The sequence below is a fragment of the Canis lupus genome, chromosome 12 (assembly GCF_048164855.1).
Source record: "Canis lupus baileyi chromosome 12, mCanLup2.hap1, whole genome shotgun sequence".
NCBI lineage: Eukaryota > Metazoa > Chordata > Mammalia > Carnivora > Canidae > Canis > Canis lupus.
The window spans coordinates 56,115,016-56,134,739 of NC_132849.1; the positions used below are offsets into that span (position 1 = coordinate 56,115,016).

General features: G+C 42.2%; 1 long non-coding RNA gene across 1 annotated transcript in view; it reads left to right on the forward strand.

The window, feature by feature from the left end:
• The window catches only part of LOC140601724 (uncharacterized), a 49,970-nt gene extending 43,949 nt beyond the window's left edge, over positions 1-6,021 (forward strand). The window contains exon 4 of the long non-coding RNA XR_012004762.1: positions 5,225-6,021. This is a non-coding gene — a long non-coding RNA (uncharacterized lncRNA). The remainder of the gene's footprint in view (positions 1-5,224) is intronic.
• Positions 6,022-19,724: the final 13,703 nt, after the last annotated feature.

The following is a 19,724-nucleotide window of genomic DNA, read 5'->3' on the forward strand; positions in this document are numbered from 1 at the left end:
ATGAGAGGTTGAGTGAAGGTACACCGAGTGGTAAGTAGGAGAGGTCACTAAAATTGAGAGAGATAAAGAGAAAGATCACAACATGTAATTCATCCTTGACTTTTTAAGTTATATTTATTATTTTATTTTTTTCTGTAATTCGTCTTTTAAATCATGCCTAGGCAAATGAGTTCCATGGAAGATAAGAGAATTTTCTAAATCATTGATTTTCAAACTTGCCTGCCAGTTAAATTGATTTGTAGAGATTAAAAAGAAAATTATAATGCCTAAGATACATCCCAGGCCATGAAACAGACCCTTTGGGGTGAAATGCAAGCATCAGTATTTGTTTAAATTTCTCCAAGTCAGGCCAAGGAGAGCACCACTGATGGCAGCTTCAATTTAATGATGATGGTGGACTCGCCTACCTCTTTGTAGGAGTTGAGGATCATTTATAGTTCATTGTAGTCAGAAGAGTTTACATGAGATAGGTACCTTATATTTTTTTTACTTTTTTAAAATTTTAATTTATTTATCCATGAGAGACAGAGAGAGAGAAAGAGAGAGAGAGAGAGAGAGGCAGAGACACAGGCAGAGGGATAAGCAGGCTCCATGCAGGAAGTTCAACATGAGACTCAATCCCGGGTCCCTAGGATCAGGCCCTGGGCTGAAGGCGGCGCTAAACCCCTGAGCCACCCAGGCTGCCTGGTCCCTTATATTTGTAAGAGCACAGTACATTACTGTTTACTGTAAACACAATATTGCACAGCAGATCTCTGCTTTTACGCATCTTGCACAACGGAAACTTTATGCTCATTGAACAGCAGCTCCCCATTCTCTCCACCCCAGCAGCTGGCAACCACCATTCTAGACTCTACTTCAATATGTTTGACTGTATTAGATACCTCATATAGTGGAATCATGCAGTATTTGTTTTTTGAGGACTGATTCTTTAATTTTGTCTTATGACCTCCAGGTTGATGTATGTTGTGACATATGGCAGTATTTCCTTCCTTTTTAAGGATGAATAATATTCCACTGTGTGTATAAACCACATTTTCTTTATCCATTCATTCAATAACTTGTTCCCATCTCTTGACTATTATGAATAGTGCTGCAGAGAACATGAGGGTACAGATATCTTTTTGAGGCCCTGATTTCAATTCTTTAGGATATATATCCAGAAGTGAAATAGCTGGATCATATGATAGTTCTATTTTTATTTTTTTTCAGATTTTATTTATTTATTCATAATAGATATATATAAGAGAGGGGCAGAGATACAAGCAGAGGGAGAAGCAGGCTCCAGGCCAGGAGCCTGATGCGGGACTCGATCCCGTGACTCCAGGATCACGCCCTGGGCCAAAGGCAGGCGCCAAACCGCTGAGCCACCCAGGGATCCCCTATTTTTAAATTTTTTTCAGAACTTTTGTACTGTTTTCTTTTAAGGTTGTATCATTTTATATTCTCACCAACAATGAACAATTTCTCCACATTCTTGCCACCAAGAATAATAGCTATCCTAACAGATGTGACTCTCATTGTGGTTTTGATTTGCATTTCTCTGATGATTAGGGATGTTGAGCATGTTTTCATATACATTTTCATAGTCTTTTGAGTGTCTTCTGAAATTTGACTGTTATTTTACACCACCCACAAAAATAGATTAAAGATTTAAACATAAAATCTGAAAATGCTCCTAGAAGAAAATTGGGGAACAGTTTCATGACATTAGTCTCTGTAATGACACCAAACACATAAGCAACAAATGAAAAGATGAGTGAGTCTATAATAAACTAAAATCTTCTGCACAGTAAAGAAAAACAATTGCCTGAGTGAACAAGCAACCTACGGAATGGAACACTACATTTGCAAATCATAGATAGAATAAGGAGTTAAAATGCAAAATATATAAAGAACTTCTACAACTCAGTAGCAAGAAGAAAGAAGAAGAAGAAGGAGAAGGAGAAGGAGAAAAGAAGAAAAGAAGAAGAAGAAGAAGAAGGAGGAGGAGGAGGAGGAGGAGGAGGAGGAGGAGAAGAACTTGATCTGAAAATGGACAAAAGATTGAATAGACATTTCTCTAAATGAATAGTTGAAATTCATCTTCAAAACTTAGAATTGGGGAAGCCTGGGTGGCTCAGCGGTTTAGCGCCGCCTTGGGCCCAGGGCATGATCCTGGGGTTCTGGGATCAAGTCCCACGTCGGGCTCCCTGCTTCTCCCTCTGCCTGTGTCTCTGCCTCTCTCTGTGTGTCTCTCATGAATAAATAAATAAAATCTAAAAAAAAAAAAAAGACTTAGAATTGGACTTTGGATCTGTTAACCCATTGTAAGTACCTTGTTGAGGGGAGTTGGGTTGACTGAACTTTTGGAATCTGCCCACGTCTCCATATCAACATCTGTTTTAGAGAGAAGCGATGCAGACTCTCCTGGGCACCCATGTTCCTTTTGCTCATACTGGTTTGCTGTGAAAAGAGTGGAACCATCCAGGAGTCTACCAAGCCCATGCCATCCACATCTGTCTTTGAGCACAAGAACCAAAAAGAGAGCTTGGAGTGGCTATAGCCTCCCCTCAGATTAAATCCTCTTACATGTAGCGTAAGTGATGCCATCAAGGACAAGGACAGTTCACTCAGCTTTGGAGAGAGCATAGGAGTGAGTTAAGAGAGCAGAGATTTTGGAACCAAATGTACCTGGCTTTAAGTCCCAGCACCAATATTTCCTGGTCATGTATCTTGTGGATACATCTAGAAATCTGATCTCCAATTTCATTTTCTATAAGTTGGAGGCAATAGCACCTGTCTTAAATGGTGGTGAGGAGAATGTTAATGAAATAGCATTTGCCATTTAGTAAGCGCTCCCCAGAGGTGGTTCCTTCCCTCACCCCTTTGCCTTATCCTCAGTACCCACCAAAGTTTAGGCATGCTGTGGGTTGGTGAAGAAAAGGGCTGCTTCAAGAATTGATAAAATATATGAATTGATTCTAAATGTGCCGTGATCTACAAAGCATGAACGTCTTGGCTTTCCTTGTTGAATAATAAATGGATTTTTAAAAGTCACATATTATGGAGTTTTTAATTATCATTTATTGGAAACATGCCTATAAGATGGGGAATCGTGTTAAGGTGAATACACAGCATGAAAACACCTATTATCTTGATAACCGGATCCAAACATAACTTACTAGACAGATGTGAAAAAAAGAGACTGCCTATCAATCCAGCATTTGTTAGACCCAGTTCTGTCAGGAAATGCCCATCTACAGAGTGGGCCCTGCCATTTCCTCCCCTGAGACCTTTCACTGCAGACTGCAAGTCTGGGGGTTAGTTAGAACAACTCCCTTTTATTGGACACCTTCCCAGCGCCAGGCATACACACTTCCTCACCCATCTAATATTAATCCCCCCACCTCCACTCATCCTCTTCTATCCACGAAAAACTGAGACTCAGAGATTAAGTGATGCCCCAACCGCTTACTAAGTGTCGGGGAAGTTCTTAAACCCTTGTGTACTGAATGCCATCTTGTCTTCCTTTAAAAGAATCTTCTAGATAGAGGAGGTGGTGAGTTGTGGTCTTCCTCTCAGGCCAGTCCTGGATTTACAGGCTGCGTGGATCCAAAGCTCCACATCCTGTGGAAAGACGGATCTTAGAGAACGAGATTTGAAGGAGTCTGGAGAAAAGATGTGAAAGAGCCAGAGATACACGCAGATGTGTCACAGAATATAATGTAACCATTGATATATTCAGACAATAGTTTCAGGCAACATTTTCTGATTTCTCTGGGACAGAAGGCTGATGACAACAACAAAGGTCCTTAGGAGCTTGCTCCAAATCTCTCTACAAGGAGAGAAAGCTTCCCAGCTTACAAGCCTAGAGGTAATACGGTCTACCACCTGCACCCTCATATTGCCACTAAGACCTGCAACAGATATTCAAAATGATGATCTCCATGAAGTTTAAATGACTTGGGAAATTCCAGTTACTACACCTCCTATCACTTGTGTATTATTTGTGTTTTAGTCCTGGCCATAATGAGCTTGATTTGCTCCTATACATACTGTGCTCTATGCCCTTTCTTGTCCCTACACATAGGCTGCTCCCCTCCAGACCCATCTGCCCTATATCCTAATAACTCCTATTTTCCCTCTAGTTTCTTTTCATGCATTCTTCCTTCCAGTGCCCGAGATTTGATTAGTTTCATTTTTGTAATTGCTTTGTCTGTATCTTCCTGCCTTGCTAGGTAGGTTTCACCTCTTGCATTGCTCATTTTTATTCTCCCAGGACCTAGCATGTGCCTGAAAGCGTAGAAACCCAGCCACATCGAATGAGCGAATGCATGTTAAGTTTCAAGAGCAGGATGTGAATAGTATGTGTATGCATGCATTCTATCATCTTCTCTCAACAATATGTTTTACAAACCCCCAGACATAGAAAACACAGGATATAAGATATTTACCATTAGGGTTTAGGACTATAGGTATATGTTTGCTTATTTTTTATTTGTATTATCTGTATTTTCCATAAAAATCAAATATGATTTCTTATAATTAGATCATATGATCAAATAGTAAAAAACAAAATGATGATTGCCCTAAGACTTGGTGAAGAATATAAAACAATACATATATCATTTTCTTATCAATGCTTTTTTGTATAAAATGTGTATTTCCATTTGCTGAAAAATAATAATGTCATCTACATATTCATTGCAGTGTTTCACAGCTTTGAGGTGGTTTTAAATCTACCTCCATATGTGACCTTCGACAACCTTTGACAGTATTAGCAGAGAGTTTGCTTTTCACTTTACAGACAGATGCAGAGACCCCGGCCACATGCAGGAGGAGAGTTGGAGCGTGGGTATTTCAGGCCGAGTGCCCACTTGGGAAGCACTTGGGAAGGGTATTTGATTTCTCTTGGCTTCAGTTTCTTCATTAGTAAATTCACCAGAGAGGTATTGACCTCACAGAACCAAAGTACCATGCTAGCATCGCTGCTTGCACATAGAAGATGCTCAGAAACGTGCCCAACTCACATGGGGATTGTCACCAGTCCACACCAGGAGCTGGTTTGGAAGCCAGTCTCGTTCGCTCCTTTTCCATGCACTATATTGTTAATTGTAAATCAGTCAACCCCTCTTCCACCACCCCTGGCTTAGGCTACAATATATGGGATCTTACTTGTTGGGATAAAGGATTGGGATATATCTAGCAAAGAATTGGCTTATGGTGACCTCTGTCTCCTCAGGATGGCGATGGTTCTGCCTGCTGTGAGTTGAGCACTGTGCACATCAGTGGCTGTGAGCCTCCTCCTTCCACTGGACTCTTGGGGCGTCATTGCTTATGCCATCTTTATATCACCGTGTAGGTGTTGAAGTCAGAGTCTGGGAAGTCCTGGGCCTGTGAAATGAACAGCTGGAGGGCAATGAAAGTCACGGGAACAGCTGACGCAACCGTATAGCCATCATCATATAATCAAACAAGGATAACTTTTCTTCCACAGATGCCTAGACCAGAGCAGCTGCCACCCTGGACTATGTACCATCTACTGTCTGTCTATCCCTGGAAGTTCCTCAACCAGGCCACAGATTTAGTTAAATGACCTTCTACAAAATGTCTATGACATAGAAGACTCTCTGCCTTGCTGGGGAGATAGAAATGAGAAGCAAATACGTATCTTGGCAGATCTGTGCATTCCTGGCATCGTGCAGTGGGTGTGGTACCCAGTAGGGCCTCACTGGATGGTGTGAGGTGTGAATGGATGAACGTGTGAGAGCCTTCCCCCAGCTGCTGACTCTGCTGCATTTAGAGATCTCTGTTTCATCAGTTTTAAATGCATATTTTAAAGAATCTGGGGAAGATGCCCAGTCCTGAAGGTCTTTAACAATGACATTTGAAATGTCTCTTGAGGGGGGTTTCATGGGCCTGTGTCCTGTGTCATCACATAAGATCCTTCCCTTAGAATGGCCCCCATGTATGATATAATGGTCTTTTGTCACCCTCTTGAAATTCTTAACAGTTTCTGAATAAAGGCTGCTCATTGGCACTGGGCCTTGCAAAATACGTAGTTGGTCCTGTGTCTCTTTCTCCTTCAAAAAAAGACCCATGATACTGGAGGGTGTTTTCAGTATTAAATTATTTAGACAAAACATGTTGATGAACTAAGTGTGACTGAGTCAGAAACACGTGTGAAAAAAAAAAAAAGGAGATGAAAGCGAGATCTGTGTAAATACGTTTGAAGTTCAGTTGACCAGCAAATACTTAAAAAAAACAACACCTTTGCTACAGAGAAGTTGCGCTGTTCCTCCCCCATGTCTCCAGTCTTAGATTCTGAACGCCTTCCCCGAGTTCTTTTCATCTATGGAGGGAGTAAGCTTCTTGAACCTCAGCTGGATAGGTTTGCTTCAAAATAAACCAGGCCTTCAACACTGTCGCTTTGTAACTATATGAGCCCAGGGAGCATTATTAACCAGGGCAGGTATTCTGCTCAGAGACTGAGGGAATGACAAGTCTGGCGGTGGGGACAGGAGGGCCCCTTAGCGCAGAGGAAGTTTCTGGGAGTCAGAGCTCTGGCTTTCTGGGTACATATAAGAACAGAAATGTGCTGCGGTTCTCTGGTGCACCATTCTGTTTCAAGAGCTCGAAAACAATCGCTGGTGAGCTGACTTGTGTCTGTGGTCCTGTTCTCAGATGAGTCAGACTTACAAGAGCCAACAATAGGACCGGCAGCCAAAGGGGAGCCCCACACAGGGGTCACCCAACTGTGGGGAGGTGGGGCTGAAAATTCCAAATTTTTGAATGCTCTCGACCATGAAACCCTGGCATGATGCTTGGCCTCAGATTTTAATCTCTTCTTTTTCTCAGCTCTCTGTGTATAGCCCTGCCATTCGGGCAGTCTGCAAGTCACCTTCCCAACCGTGAGGGGATCTATCTCTTAAAGAAAAGGAGAAAGAAATTCATGTTTGTTGGGAATGTGGCTTACATGGAAATATTTTACTGGCATGTTAGCATTTGTATCTTTCGGAAGTCCCATGAGAAGAGCGTCATCATTATCCTTTTATAAATAAATTAACTGAGTTCTAGAGATGTTAAGTCACATCGGGAGGAAACTATGGAACGACGGTCTGAACCCAGTGTTAACCCACCCTAAATACCTTGCTCTTTTTCACACATCAGCCCCACAGCCTTGGGAGAAAGCTCTGTTTTGGGGTGACCCTGCAGGAGGTGGTTGTCTTAAGGTCCTCTTTCTCCCCAGTCTGAGAGCCAGGACCTTGGTCATCCAGAGGAAGCTGCTTCATCTCTGTGGGGTTTCATTGTTCCCAGTGGGCCAGGGTGAACAGCAATGCCTTGGTGGCTCGCCTCCATGGACTCTTTGGAATTAGAGGGACCCCGTTGCAGGCAGAAATGCTCAGAAAGAAGTAAATGGCACGCGATTGCAAGGTTATTGTTGGTGATGTAATCTGTTTTTGCAGAGAGCTGACTAGGTTTATTCTGGAGGTGATAATTGGGAAGGGCTGTCCCCATGCCGCCAGGCACCGTGGGCCGCCAGGTTGAGCTCTCCAAATTCAGAATTTCACGAACAAGGCAGAGTAAGACGTTTAACTTCTGCACGTGCAGAAGGAGGCAACAGTGTTAATTAATGGGGAAAAGGAAGGATGGGCTCTGGTTCTTAATGAAGGGGCCTCTCTGAAGCTTGTTTTCTTGTCTGGCATCTCTAGAAAATGCAGAGAGCTGAGGCTCCCACGGAGTGAACAGGCCCCAGCTCCCTCCCTCCCCTTCCTCAGCCAGCTGACTCCCAGCCTTGGGATCTGGGGTGCAGGAAGATCAGGTTCACGTCCTAAGCCCTGGGAAACTTTACCTCAGCTCACCAGGTTCATTCCAACCAGGAGGTGAAAGGAAACGAAGAGTTAGCTGAGCCAAGAGAGGCAATCACACCAACCCAGACCAGGACCAGGTTAGGTCACTCTGGGCTTTCTGCACCGCTGCCACCATTAACACCTGGAAAGCCTTTGATTCTCACATTAGCAAAACATGCCATAAAGCCAGTGCTTCCCCTCTTCTCACAGAGCCTGGCCCCACCGCAAGGGGGAGGGGGTGGTCACAAAGGCGCCATTCAACACGGGCAAAGCTTCCTGGTTAGGCCTTTGAGGGGAGACTTGAACTGAGTCTTCCCCTGGAATGTATAGGCAGTTCCTACATGCATGCGACCCTGGCAGCTGCTGGTGACAGGCTCTTGCAATGTGCGAGCCCAGAGGACCAGTGGCGATGGGGATGGGGATCAGATCACCTGGTCTCAAGGAGAAGGAGGCAGACCCCTCAGGTGAGGATTTTAGTTTGCAGCATGAATTTTTATATCCACCATGTGTCAGACACTATGCAAGATGTTGAGGATGCAATGATCCCTAACTTCCGCTAGTTCCGGACCCTACCAGTCAGGTGCATGGTCCTGGGAATGTTCGCAGCAGAGGGCTGAAGGCAAAATAGCTAGGGATGTAATGAGAGCCCTAGGTTCCCAATTAGAAAGCCCAAATTAGGGTTGCACACGTGTGTGACTCCCCACACACACACATGCACATTCTGTGTACGAGCAGCTAAGTGGGCCAAATACTCCATAAAGTATATAAATTTCAAATTAGGTATGCACATTTACATTTGCATAGTTTATAAACTATGTTAAGTCTTTCTGCTCTCATTCCATGATGCAAGTTTATTCAGACTCTTCCCGTGGCCCCTTGGTGTCAACATCCCCTCATCATGAGCACATGTTCAGTGAACATGTGACACCTTCACGTCCATCTGTTGGACAGCTCTCCTTGAATCTTTATAAGATTTTGTCACTGGAAGCTATCTCAAGCCACAGCTACCATTCAGTATTCATGACCTGCCCAACATAAATCTCTTTCTTGCTTTTTAAAATTTTTTATTTATTTTTTATTTGTCCCTTAAGATCTTACTTATTTGAGAGAGAGCTCGCGCACAAACATGTAGGTGAGCGGGGGGAGGGGCAGAGGGACTGGGGGAAAGAATCTCAAGCAGATTCCAGGCTGAGTGGGGAGCCTGACTCAGTGCTCAGTCTCACAAGCCTGAGATCATGCCCTGAGCTGAAGTCATTTGTCAGACGCTTAACCAACTAAGCCACCCAGGTGACCCTCTTGCTTTTCTTAAGGTGACCTTTTAAAGCCTTGTTTGCGACAACATGGCAGAAATGGACTTCAGAGGTCAGAGCCTATCCCCAGTCTGGAGGAATTACACCTAAATTAAAATTTCTTTGCCCCCTTTGTTAATAATTCCATTTAGGTGACTTCTATGGGGAGCCGATACCAACATTTATTGAGATTGCTTTGTGCTAATGTCTCTTCTCCAAATAAAATAAAAAATATTTTATTTGAAAAATAAAATATTGGGGGGAATCCCCTATAACAGACTTTGTATGGAATTGGATATAGCACAACTCCCTGTTTGCAAAAGAATGTTGTTTTGGAAGATATTTTGCCTTTTAGTCTGGCCTTTGTGGTCAATGAGCATAAATTAAAAGGTGATGTGTGGAGGAAAAGCGTGATTGACTTTTTCTAGGGAAGAGAGTAGATGTGTTAAGAAATCTTCCAAGGAAAAGAAGTAATGCCCCAGAGAGATTTGGAAAAGCCAGAGGTTGAGCTGCTAAGGAAATTCAGTGGGGAGAATCACTCACTACAAAGGCAGAAACAGCATATGGCACTGTGGGGAAATGTTAAGAACCATGAAGAGTCTGAGACTTTATCCTCTTTGCAAGCTAACAAGGTAGCTGCCCCAGTTTCATGGATGCTGGCAGAAGAAACGTGACTCCCAGGCTGGAGACAAAGGGTTTTGTTACTTACGACACACAGGAAGCGACAGGAAGCTCCCAGTTCTGCAGCTTCCCCTCTGCCCTTATTCTCATGGGGGAGTACAGATGGCCCCGGGGGGGGGGGGGGGGGGGACTGCATCCACAGTAGGTTTGCATCACAGATGCAGAGCCCCAAGTTCAAGAAAAGAGCATGTTTTCTATTGGGCCCCAAGCAAATTTCACAACTTTGACTCTGGAGGGTGATAGTATCTTTATTTTACTCAATAGTAAGCAAACCTGTTCTCTGCTCCACAGGGTGATACTATCTCCAAGGCTGTCGAAAAGACAGTTCCGAACAAAACTGTTAGTGCTTCTGCTTGCAACACATACTGAAATGTGAGAACTCAGTGGAGAATTATCTCCCAATAGGAGAAACAAATGTACATGACGCGATTTGCTTGAGGTCACAAAGCTGACCAGATGGGCTCCTGTCCTGGAATGGTCACACACAGTGCAATCCCTACGTCCACCCATGCGGTAGTCAGAATTCTAAGATGACTCCCAACGACCATTCTCTGTATAACCTCTATCTCCTGAGTGTGGAAAAGACCTGTGTGTGTGAAGGGTGTCAAACCTGTAATTAGATCACATTTATGGTAAAGGTGAAGAGTCTGAAGATGTAATTAGGTCCCCATTGTCTTTGAGGTGACCTAGAGAAGAATTATCCTTGGTGGGCCTGGCCTAATCAGGTGAGCCCTTTAAAACTGTCTAGAAGCAGCAGCAAGCTTTCTCTTCACTCTCCTATCAGTCTTGAAGAAGCAAACTACCTTGTGGTGGAAGGAGTGACATAGCAGGGAATGGTGGGTGACCTCTAAGAGCCAGGTGTCTCAGTCCCTCAACCACAGGAACTGAATTCTGACACCAGCCACTGAGCTTGGAAGAGGACTTCAGACCGTCTGTGCTTCTAGGAGAGCAGAATGCAGTCATATCCATTACTGAGCACTAAACACATGTAAGAAACTAAATGGGTGCTGTGAATATTAAAAGGTCACCCTCTCGGGGCACCTGGGTAGCTCAGTTGAATAAGCATCAGACTCTTGATTTCGACCCAGGTCACAGTCGAGCCCTGGGTCAGGCTCTGCACTCAGTGGGGAGTCTGCTCAAGATTGTCCCTCTCCCTCTGCCCCTCCCTCACCTCAAAAATAGTAAATCTTAAAAAAAGGGGGTCATAGTCTCTGCAGTACCTGCCCTCATCCTCCTCTGACCATTGTGAGAGAAGGCTGTGCATTCGTGAAAAACCATCTCCTAAATCACAGTCTACCCTGGTATTTGTTGTCCATTCAGTAACATGAGCTGAACACCAAGTATGTATCAGTCAGTGTGCTAATCTAATCCTTCTAGAAAACTCTCAACTGCATTCTTAGTATATTTCTGCTTCTGTCTCTCCTCTCCACCAGTAGCGCTAATTAGATTTCCCTGCAACTTCCCTATAGGAGACCACAGCAGCTGTCCTACGTGGTTGTTCCCATGATCACGTATGGAGCTTCAAGGCAATACTCAGGCCCGTTCCCCTAACCAATTAAGTCAGGATATCTGGTGGTGGATCCCAAGCAACAGACTTCTTCTTCTTTTTTATTAGGCTATGTTTTTAAAGCCTCCTATGTGGTGCTAGTGTACAGCTGAGGGCTAAGAAGCATTGATCTAAATTCTAGCTGGGAAAGAGTTAAGATCCAAAGGCTGGTTGCTCAGTAGAGAATAATTCCTATTTCAATTGTTCAGGTTAAAAATCTTGCTCAGCTTTTCTCAGACTCTTCCTTGTCGTGAAACCACTGTGCTATAACTTCAAAATATATTCAAACTATCACCTCCACCCCCACACCAACCCTGCTCAAGCTAACATCATCTCTCACACAGGTTATTGCAATATTGCAAGAGTTTCCAACTGGTCTCTATGCCCACATGCTTTCATCCTACAGACGATTCTCAGCAGGGTAGCCCCATCCCACCACCCACTGCTCAGTCTTCCACTTCACTCAGAGTCATTTCAGTTTCTTAAAAGGTTTTCTACATGCGTTGGCTCCTGTTAGTTCTCTGTTCCTCTCTCCTGCTACTATCCTCTTCCCCTGCTCATCTCCAGGAGTTACAGCTTCCTTGCTACTGTCAGACACACTAGGGATGCTCATGCTGTAGAGCCTTTGCTGTTCCCTCTGCTTGGAATCTTCCTCCCAAGATATTCACATCAATCATTCTCTTACCAACTATACATCATCACTCAAATTTCCTCTCCCAAGGTTCTCTCTAATAGTCAAATTTATTTTATTTTTTTAAAGATGTATTTATTTGATAGATAGGGACAGTGTGAGCAGGAGGAGGGGCAGAGGGAGAGAGAATCTCAAGCAGACTCCTGACTGAGCCCAGAGCCCAGTATGGGGCTTGATCTCATGACCTTGAGATCATAACTCCAGCTGAAACCAAGAGTCAGACGCCCAACTGATTGCACCACTTGGACACCCCTGGCCATCAAATTCAAAATGGCAACTCTGGCTATAAATGAGGCCCCTTTCTCCACCTTCCGAAAAGCGTGGGAGGGATGGAGATATGGGAGTAGATAGGGAAAATAAAAGAAAAGTGACATTCTCTGGAGTATACTTCTTATACAGTTCTGGCATTTAGGACTATGTTAATATCTCACGTGTTCAAAATAATTAAATTAATTAGAGTATCAGGGAAAGAATAATCAAATGGGATATTTAACATTTTCACTTGTTCGTATATTTCTCAATTTTTGGATTTTTTTTAATCCATGATCAGAGATTAGTATGATTCTAACTGCCACTGTGTGTTTTATTCTATTTTTCTTTAATCTCTTTTATTTCTTGAGTTTGATTTTATATCTGTTTCGACAGCACTTGTTTCTCTGTAACTTTCCACATTTAATGGATATAATGTGAAATCATCTAGTGTTTAGTTTTCTGACTTCTGCATTTTTGATTGTTTACTTTCTATTCGATGTCTTGGTCACCCTGAAGACAGCGAAGTTCTTCTGGAGACGAACGTGAGAGGCAATAATGGGTCCTTAAGCATCTGAGAAAGTCTTTGCCTTTGCAAGTGATTATTTGGCAGCTTACAAATTATGTAGACAATCTCTTCTCTTTTGGAGTTAATGATGTAAAAAGCAATCCTGAGATTAGTCTGATTGTGTTTCTTTACAAGTAACCTTCCCCTCCAACCTTCTCTTGCCTCAGTGCCCAAAGAATTTTCTCTTCTTTTTTCTTTTCTTTTATGTTTCAACTCGCACAAAGGAATAGTTCTCTTTTCATTCATGCTTTCCTGGGACATGGTGTACTCTTGTTCTGTACTCACAGTTTATTTATTTATTTGTATTTGAGGAGGGCAAATCTTCTCCTATTACTCTCCAATGACAACATTTGCATCACCACTGTGTGAAAAGATTGTCAAAAGTGTCCCAATTTTTGCATTCTACCTGTAATAGCTATTCTCCTCTTTCCTGTAATTTTAATGATTTTTTCTTTTCCTCTGAAGATGCAGGTTTCTCTCATTAATAGTCCTCTCTGTCAGATGTTGGCAAATCTTCTCTGTAAAGGGACAGAAAGTAAATATTTTAGGCTTTGCGCACTACAGGATCTCTGCACAAATACTCTGCCTCCGTATCAGGAACGCAGCCACAGATCATATGTAAATGATGGGGAAGGATGCCAGTGTGCCAATAAAACTTTATACATTACATCAAAATTAGAAATTCCAGTGTTTCATACACCACAAAATTTTATTCTTCTTGGATATTTTTTCCTTAACTGTTTAAAAGTATAGAAATCATTCTTAGCTCAAGGACAATACAAACCAAGGGATGGGTCAAATTTAGCCCATTATTTGCTGACCCCTGTATTATTAGATCATTGGTTCTACAAGTGTTGATTCAGCTTTGAAATACCTCCAACATATAGTTTAATTTTCGACATTGCATTTTTGGTTTAACCATATTTTCCCCTCCTGGGTCTTGACAACTTCATCTGCCACCAGAAGATCATATTTTCCATCTAACTTCATGCACTAATATTTTCTTATATGCTGAGAACACAAAGCAGACACATCCTGATTTTTTTCTGCCATTTGTATTGAATTATCTTTGTAACTATGCTTTTACTCTGAATCTTTATAGCTGTGTCTTACCTTCTTATGTGTTAGAATCTTTTTGTATGGCCCACGATGTTTTTCTGTTGCTGTCTGTAGTTTTTCCTCTATGAGGTGAGATCTGTGTGTGTCTGCAGTTTGCCAACAGACATGAGTATGTATCAACTTTGATCTTTTTTTATTGTCCACCTGGGTGCCGTCTTGATATTCCCTGAACTTCTTAAACTGTGCTATAAGCACGGTCCCTCGCCACGTGTTTAGTATCTGGTAGGCCGTTAGCATGGGTTGCTTTGCTGTAAGGTGGGATTCTTTGCCCTGATCCCTTCAATATGGCTTTCCGACTATCCTCCCAGCCTACCTCTTGCATATTTGAAAGAATCTGCATTTTTTGTTGATTTTGTAAGTGGGGGGCATGTGAAAATATGGGACTATATGAAAATATAGTACTTCTAATTCTCTGCTTCCCTTCATGGATTTGCTGTGGACAATGTTCTTCATTGTGATGCACTCTCCATAGCTGGACTCACTGAGGTCAGAGGTGATGAGCATACATGGGAAGTGGGGTGGGGTAGGAGGGAAGGAAACACGCCTGGTCTCACCTGGTAGGGGAGGATCACTTGCGGTGGGCCCATAAGTTCTTTGTGAGGGAGGGATAGATCATGGAAATGGCTGTATCCTCCAGCCTCTCCTCTTTTTGGTTCACAGGTCAAGGTCGGAGTCACTCAATGACCCCCTTCCCCAGTTAAGTGTATTCCAGCGGAGGTTGAGAAAAATCCCTTCCAAGACTGGTGTGCCATTCATCAAAATCTTCATATCTAACTACAGTGCATCTTTTTCTACTAAAAATGTGTTTAGAGGAATGGATCTGGGAATGCTAAGTGACGTGCCTAAGGAATGGAAACAAGATTGAAGCCCGCTTCTACCTACTGAAAACACACTCCTTGTACCATATATCTTACCTCCAGGGGTTAGACTATCAAGAACTTATCCACTGACAAAAAATAACACAGAAATACATAGTATGATATTGCAAAAAAGGAGACATATTTCCTCAATGGACTAGCAGATCAGTTGCACTCTGGGTGTTTTATGGGGGGGGGGGAGGTTGTCTTATCTCATCTATGACTCTTCCGTCAACATCGTCATGAAGATGCAACTCAGAAGAGAACCCTATCTTGTCACGATTCCAAGTTTTCTCGCTATTTGATTTATAAGTCTGAGGCAGTTTGGGGAGTGCTGGCGCCCATGATGCATATTGTAATCCATAAATTAATGAGTGATTAAAATCTTACTAAGGCAAACACATAGCCACAAATCTGAATGATGCACGATTATTGCCAGCCATAGCCAGCAGATGTATAGAAATAATTGGCTTTTAATGCTCATTAGTCAGTTTTATTACAAATAATGCATTTGCATGATGTTTGTAAATTTATGCTCCAGTGGGAAGACATGTGACAGCACAGTATAAACAAGCAGAGTGATTACGAAAAGCGCATCCAAAATTTATTAACGTGCCCCGAGTTCTGTTTATTTATATGTTTACTTGTTTTTAACCTTGCCTCCTTCCAAAACAAAATAATTTAAGGCAATTTGAAGAAATACAGCCATTGTAAGAATCTGCAAATGAAGACATTATGGAGAAAAGCAAAAGGAAGTTCACAAAATACAACAAGCAGCACAGTTAGCATGCAAGATGAGTGTCATCATATTCTGTGCACATGATAAAAATGGAGTGCGGAGCAACCTCTGCATTTATTAGCATACCGAGTGAAAGACTGAGAACTGATTAGTGTAAGATTCATTGTGTTTGCCAGGAAAATGTAAAAACAACAACAACAAAAAAGGTTTTTCTCAAGGGAAATAGAACATTTCTTGGTAAAATGACCAGAGGGGAATTTACCTACAGTTGTTCATAAAGCTGACGTGAGCATAAGAGGAAATTAATCTTCAAACGTTTCTCTAAAGCAAATACGGTGGAGGCCTTTCTGATAAGGTTCCAGCAGGTGGGCTGATAACTTTCTGCCAAATCACACTTTAATAAAAATTAGGTCCTTGAAGGTGAGAATTTACCTCTCTTTCATATCCCTTCCCTGCCCTATTCAGGCACGCTTCCCGGCCCACCACCCTCCAACCTATCTTTATTATAATTTTATTTGGATAAAATTTAGTGTTTACCTTATGACTGTAAAAACTTATTCACAATCAAGAGACACACTACACTCTAATGAACTTCCTTGCACCTTTTTGTTTTCCCTAACATTGCCTTACTCCTTTTTTGTCTGTTAATTATTACTGATTCAAGCCCCAAATCTTCCCCAGAAATAAAATCCACTTGTTAATAGAGTAATACAAAAACCTCATCTGCTTGAAGACATTTCTCCCAGAGGCCCTGTCCAGACTGGCATCTTGCCGAGCCTGTTTTACAGCATCCTGGGATCTCCTGCCCTTCTCACCCCAGAGATCCCGCTTGGCTCTCTGGTATAGAATTCCTAATTTAATGAATTGGTATCTTCTCCTTTATTGGTAAAATGTGTCCTCGAGTAGCTATCTAGAAAAGAGTATTTGAAGATAATTTTTGTGAGGCTGTAAATGTCAAATGATTATGTTATAATCATGCATCATTGATCGTAAGGAAGGTATAGAATACTGGTTAGAAATTATTTTCTCAGAATTTTCAAGGAGATGCCATTTCTGTTTCTACCTCATGTTTCTGACCCCATGTTTCCTTCATACTGGGAACACAGCATCATATAGAGACGCTGCTTCCCTACATGTACTGCTTCCTGGAGTTGGTGCTCTATCTTTCACCAGTCTCTGAGCTGGTGCTTTAGCTGTAGTTCTTGCTGTTCCAAAGCTCTTTCAAGCCAGCAGTCTCTGGGCCATGTATATTTGTTATGAACAGTTCTATGGTCATCGGTCCATGCTCCCACCAGCCCTGGTCACCAGTGGGTTTTTGCACTTTTATGTAAGATCCCATGCCAGTGGATGCCACACTCCACAAGTGGTGCTGCCCAGGACCCTGTAGGCCAGAAAACATAATCCATACCTGAAATATCCATAAATTCCTCTTAGAAGAAATTGCTAGCCCTTGCAGTATGGGAAAGGCTCAGTTGGTCAACTGCCACTCAGTGACCTGCTGGGTCTGCTGAAGGAACGACAGATGCTGCATCAGAGAATCAGGGTTGGTCTCTATTTTTGACATGGAGATTCAATGGTAAGGCTAGTTAGTTTAGCCTTGGTAAGTGGGAGATCCTGCTGTTGGATCCATCTGCAGGCTCCCCATCTCAGTCACCATGGCCACTTTGGTTGGCCAAAGTGAGCTGGTCTATGACAAAGGCCCACACTCAGCTGGTCTATGACAATGGCTGACATGGATGGTCTCAGTCATGTGTCTACTTGGTTCTTTTGTGCCTTTTCTGTAGTACATGTTCTCTAACAAGTATCAACATGTGATACCCAAATCTTCATACATCATTACCACTTCCAAATATCCATCCATATACCTCTACCCCATACCTCCTTGTCCCATCTTCTTCCAAAATTAGTTCTTTAAGATTGGTCAGACTATTCACTCCTGCCGGTATAGGAATCTGTACATTCTAACTGTAGGGCACTTTTCTTGGCACAACGAAAACATCACTACTGCTCTTCCCAAAGCAGTACCCAATGAGAAGGGTGGATTTTTCTTCACTATTGTCTTTCAAGGCTGCCTCTAAATGAGACTATTATTTCTGACTTGGACTCATATTCAGACTCATTCTGTGAAAGAACTCTTCTATGAAGGATTTTTCCTGCTTCGTCAGCTGGAATAGGGATCTCCCCACATGGCCATGGTGTCAATGTGTGCACCCACTGATGCATCAGTGGTGGATGACATGGTTATCAGCGGTACGTGCTCATGAAGCTTATTGTGCTTTCTCACATACCACTTCCTTCTTACAGTGTATTGTAGTTGGTCATGTACAATTTTATGACATGGAGTGTTTTGACAGAATCCAGCTCATTGCAGACAGTTCAGTGCCTAGAGTAACAAGCAATCCCATGGACAAGTGTTCTATTATCCTACCAGGGTGAAGAACAAGCCAGAAATCATTTTTCAAAAGGTGTTTATTTCTCCACTGCATGTATGCTGCTTATGTCCACTGGGTTTTTTGCTCCAGAATCTCAAAGCTTGCTCTGTGATTCTTTTACTTGGTCTTGTCTTTGGCTTTTCAAGGCATCTTTTCCCAGAACTGGTGTATTTAATATCTTAGGGTCTGCTTGTCATGTGGCCCAGGTGGAAGGGCTCTTCCCTTCCACAACTATAATCTACTTGTTACAGAGAACTTTCCTGTTCTGAACCTCACTCAAAGCTGATGGCATCTCATGTTATCCATTACATAGACCACAGTAGTATTCTTAGGTGGCAATTATGCTGCCTCGAGAATGTGAAGAGGCCTACTAGATGGCATGCTTCTTTTTTTGTGTACTAAGAAGAATATTATGGAATAATTTGTCTTTTAATTTGGATAGGGTAGTAGGTTGAATGATGGCTCTCCGAAAGATACATCTATTTCTTAATCCTCATAATTTATGAAGGTTATCTTTTTTGAAAAAGGATCCTTGCAGATGTAATTAAGTTTAGGACCTAGAGATAAAGAGATCACCCTGGATTGTCTTGGTATGCCCCATATCCAATGACAAGTGTTCTTACAAGAGACGCATGGGGGATTTTGCAGACACAGGAGATGGAGGCAATCGGATCATGGAGGCAGAGATTGGAGTAATGCAGTCACAACTCAAACAATGCCTGGGGCCAGAAGCAGGAACAGGTAAGAAATGAAATTTCCCTTAAAACCTTTGGAAGAAGTATGGCCATATCAACCCTATAAATTTGGACTTGGACTTGAACTGAGAAAATAAATTTCTGCTGTTTTAAATTATTCGTTTTATGGTAATTCACTATAGCAGCCACACAATACCAATACATATGGAATCCTCATTTGTCCCCAAACCAGAATATTTTACTCATACGGTATCCCATCAGTCTTTGTAGAGTTTATCTCTCCCCTCAAACGTAGATGCATTTTATTAAGGCTTAAACAAGGCAGTCATTTTTGCTCATCTGGTTTGATAAGCATGTTTTATCAATGTTGTGATTCAATGTGATGATCTATGGGATGTCAGGTGGCCTAGGATCCCTACAGACTACAGTATTGACAAGATGGAGGAATGAAGGAGTTAACACATCACCTTGGGGGGACAAGTATGAACCTATAGTTGTACCTATTCAGTGTAATACGAACTATGTTTGGTCTTCTTTTCTGATGAGGATAGAAAAGAATAACCATAATCAATGGCCACAAATCCTACATTAAGACCATGTTCACCCATGGTATCAAAGATATTTAATCTGCAACAAAAACTGCAATTTCAGTTGGGATGAATATGGTGAATATGGAAAGGCCATTTCTGGAGGCTCAGAGATTTGGGGAATCTGAGATTTTATGGTGGTACGTTATCTTTATCCAAGATTCAGCTGGTTTCTGCGAAAGACTGATGAATTAATTGAGGATTTGATGAGGACTACTCCCTAAGCATCATTTAGTGACTTGAGAATGAAACTAATTTTTGCTAGACACCTGGACTGTGATACTGCTTTTTATTTACTATCTGCAGTTGGCGGGAGGATCAGTTTCAGAAGGGTCTGGAAAAGGGAGATTTTGTACACCCACATTGATTGGACATTTATTGGACATTGGTCAGGATTTGGCTTATTTATTTGGACCCATTCCAACATGGGGGCTATGAT